Genomic DNA, 4043 nt, shown 5'->3' on the forward strand with positions numbered 1-4043 from the left:
GGTTGGTTCGATGTTGGAAGCCCAGATCAACATTAGGGAAGCCATCTGATTATACTCAAGTCCTGGCCATTTGGGGCCAGTTGTGACAGAGGTTATTGTTTGGCTTCCTGGATTGTCACTAGAGATAGCAACTTGGCTTCTGGCAAGTCTGACTTGGAGCAGGTTGGCTTCCTGGTTGTTTATTGTAAATAAGATTAATCTCTGGGCAGGTTACTACACTTTGTTTACTAATGCAATAAGTTAATAAATAAATAAGTGGTTTAAATTTTTTGGGAAAATGTAGATGATGGAATCTGTATGCATAGCTACTTAAATTAATTAAAAAGAGTTCAGGGCTGGGGATGTGGCTCAAGCGGTAGCGCGCTCACCTGGCATACGCAGGTCGCTGGGTTTGATCCTCAGCACCACATAAAAATAAAATAAAGATGTTGTGCCACTGAAAACTAAAATAAATAAATAAATAAATATTTAAAAAAGAGTTCAGTAAAAACACAAATTATGGCAATAATTAGTAGAAAATAAAGGAAAAAATATTCTGTTCACTATATCAACAAATAAAAATCGTAGGTGTATATATACAACCCAAACTATCAAATTATTACCAGAGAAAAAAAAATTAGAGGCAGCATTTAATCTATGTACCCTTATTTTTTCACCATTAAATAAAGGAGAGACATACTCAGTTTTAGGTGGAAAGTGTAGAGATTATAAAGATTTCAGTGTTTCCTGAATCAAAATTTAAAAATTTAGTACGATTCCCATCTGAACTCCCAGTGCAGGGTGGGCCTAGAGAGGCAGGCTTTGGGGCTGCAGGAGCCACCAGCACCCCACTTCCCTTTCTGCTGCTGAGGCTGGAGGACCCAGTGGGAAAATGCGGCCTTTGACTGAGGAGGAGAGCCGGGCCCTGTTTGAGAAGACAGCCAGATATGTCAGGAGAGTCCCCAGCAGCCGGAGGGAGGCTGGTTGGCACCCGCTGTTCCAGGCTGCACCAGGGCCACGGGTACTAGGTGATCGAGAAGATTTTGAGGCTGGCCGCCTATATCTCTGGGGACCAGCTGGTGTCACTGCTTTGGAAAATTCACTAAGACCTCCGAATTCTGTTTGCACACGACAGCTCTGGGTTACTCGCACCCTCTGCCAAGTGCCAAGCGCGTTAAAGCCTGGGGCAGAGCAGTCCTTCCTGCGTGGAAACCTGTGTCGAAACCTGGTCTGGTGGAGCCCCTGCCAGCCCTTCTCAGCCCCTGGGAGAGGGGCTGCACCTCACAGCAGGGCAGACACCCCTTTGGCCACAGCAAAATCGACACCAGACTGCAAGAAAGTAGACTCCATGGAGATTGTGGTGTTCATCAAGCAAACACATGGGTATGGCATGAGGAGACACTGACTTAAAGTCATCGAAAGAACGTGACAGCTGTGTGGAAGGGCCTCGTTGTGTTTCCTGGGTCCATGCAGATGCCACCATCATGTGGACTTGCAGCACTGTGACCTCTACAGGGACTTCTTGGTTTAATATTCTCATCATCACTGACAAGTGCAGGCTGGATTCTTACTCTACAGAAGTGGCTCGAAAGTGGGGTTTTAGGTCTTTGTGTTTGTGATTAAATAGAATACTTTTATATTTGAATCAGATGGCTTCTTGTTCTGGTAACAGCTCCTAAATTATTGGAACTGAGGACAAGAATAGCATATTATTGTTATTGGTGGTAATACTGTTTTCCCAGCTCATGGTAAGAACACAATGTATTTTCTTTGTTATTTATTAATACCACAAAAGACAGATATTGCTATATAAGAATAGTAGACCATGTTTGAGGTTTTATATTTGAATTTGACTAAAGTAAAAAATGCAATTGAATCAGCTATTTTTCTATTCAGTAAATGCTGTGTGGTATGGAAGAAAAACTTGGAATCAAATCCCATTCTGCCACTTATCAGCTATATGGCCGGGGACGAGTTGTTGGGCTCCAGTAAGCTTCATTTTTTCCTGTTTTAAAAAAACCTCAAAACTAAAAAAAAAAAAAAACAGCTTTGGCCATCAGCCTAAGAATGTTTTTTAGGGTTAGGAAACATGATTGTAAAGCACAAGGCCTAGTGCCTGGCAAATAATAGGTGCTGGAGAAAACAGTAGGAGTTATTTATTTTTGGGGAGAGTTATTTTTATATTATGTATATTACATATTTCTTTTACTAAAATAGGGTCTTTTTAAATATTTATTTTCTAGTTATAGGTGGACACATGTCTTTATTTTACTTTATGGGGTGCTGAGGATCGAACCCAGTGTCTCACACATGCTAGGCACGTGCTCTACTTCTGAGCCACAGCCACAGCCCTAAAATAGGGTTTAAAAAATTTTTTGTTTGTTTTAGTCATAGATGGACACAATACTGTTATTTATTTATTTATTTATTTGTATGTGGTGCTGAGAATTGAACTCAGTGCCTCACAAGTGCTAGGTGAGCACTCTACCACTGACCACTGAGCCACAGCCCCAGCCCAAGTATAGGGTCTTACGAGTATAATTTGATTATATTGTTTTGATTTTTACATGTTTTTTTTTCAATATTTCTCTTTCTTGGATGGGATCACAGGTTGTAATTTTGTTTTATCACTCTTATAAAACATTTCTCTTATCAACCTTTACTTACCTGACTAGACTGAACTAAAAAGTACTATTACAAATCCTGAAATAATTCAGCACCTTCATCTTTCCTCATACCTTCCCAAAATTACTTAAGAATTATTAAAATATTTTATAACAAAGAATATTGCAGAGCCAGAAGTTTTAAAAACTACCTGTACTGTAAAACAAACCAATTTCTTAAATGAATATAATATTTTTAATTCCAAAGGTGACATCTCTAAAAATAAAATACTTTAAACTATAATAGATAAATAAATAAATACATAAATAAATTTCTAGTATATTTTTTTCTGGATGGGGGCAATTTTTTCCCCAAAGTTCATTTAAAAGAATAAACAAAAGAGAGTAAGACAAATGAGCTCATTCAATATATATTTACAGATTTCCTTGTTCCAAGGCCTAAGGACATGTGATAAACCCAGCCTAATTCCCTCTTAAGTGCAGGAGCCATCTTGTCAAAAGTTATAAAAGTTTCATTTCTGTTTTCTATAAAGTATTAGGATTCTATTTAGCCTGGCCGTATTTTGATGTTTTAAGCTTATTTGGAATGCCTGCCCGTGCCTTGAACTCACCCATGCCTGGCTCTCCCTGACCAGATAACAACCCTCTCTGAAACCCTAATGGCGCCTCATAAATTCTGATGTTGGGGGCTGGGGATGTGGCTCAAGCGGTAGCGCGCTCGCCTAGCATGCGTGAGGCCCGGGTTCTATCTTCAGCACCACATACAAAGATGTTGTGTCCGCCGAAAACTAAAAAATAAATATTAAAAATTCTCTCTCTCTCTCTCTCTCTCTTTAAAAAAAAAAAAGAAGTGAACATTCTTTAAAAAAAAAAAATTCTGATGTTGGGATCTAAATTGACTCCCCAAGTGCTGAACCACTTAGACCATTAACCCACTACCTGCCTTTGTATTATGCTTGTCAAAATCCTGTTATCTGTAAGTTCTCAAGACCCTCCCCCCCTTTTGCAACTTTCTGTGCCATAAAGCTGTGCTCCTAGAGAGCCGGAGCTGTCTTCTATCCCGTGGATTTTGGGAGAGACAGTCCCGGCTGGTTGGATTTACAAGCTTGCTTTAATTTGATTTAAAATTGGAGTCGGTGGTCTTTTCTTTGTGTTGTGGTTTAACACAAGTAGGAGAGAAAAGGTATCCTGTCTTCACTATCACAGAGTTTATGCTGAGGCCCCTATAACAAAATACGGATTAATGAGAGAAAAGCATACACATTTATTTAATATCAGTTTTATGTGACACAGGAGATATCAGAAACAAAGACCCAGAGAAAGGGAAGCTTTATGCTTAGTGTTTTGAAGAAGTGGGGAGTCACGGGGACGTGTGACCTGGCAGAGAGGTTTGACCTAATGGTAATAAACTGGTGGGGAGACTGAGCAATGGCTGTTTTT

At 39.6% G+C, this 4043-nt stretch overlaps 1 pseudogene; it reads left to right on the plus strand.

Annotated features, from left to right (window-relative positions):
• Positions 1–871: 871 nt before the first annotated feature.
• On the plus strand, positions 872–1389 carry LOC107156627 (annotated as a pseudogene).
• The last annotated feature ends 2654 nt before the right edge of the window (positions 1390–4043 follow it).

This window comes from Marmota marmota, unplaced genomic scaffold (assembly GCF_001458135.2).
Source record: "Marmota marmota marmota unplaced genomic scaffold, marMar, whole genome shotgun sequence".
Lineage (NCBI taxonomy): Eukaryota > Metazoa > Chordata > Mammalia > Rodentia > Sciuridae > Marmota > Marmota marmota.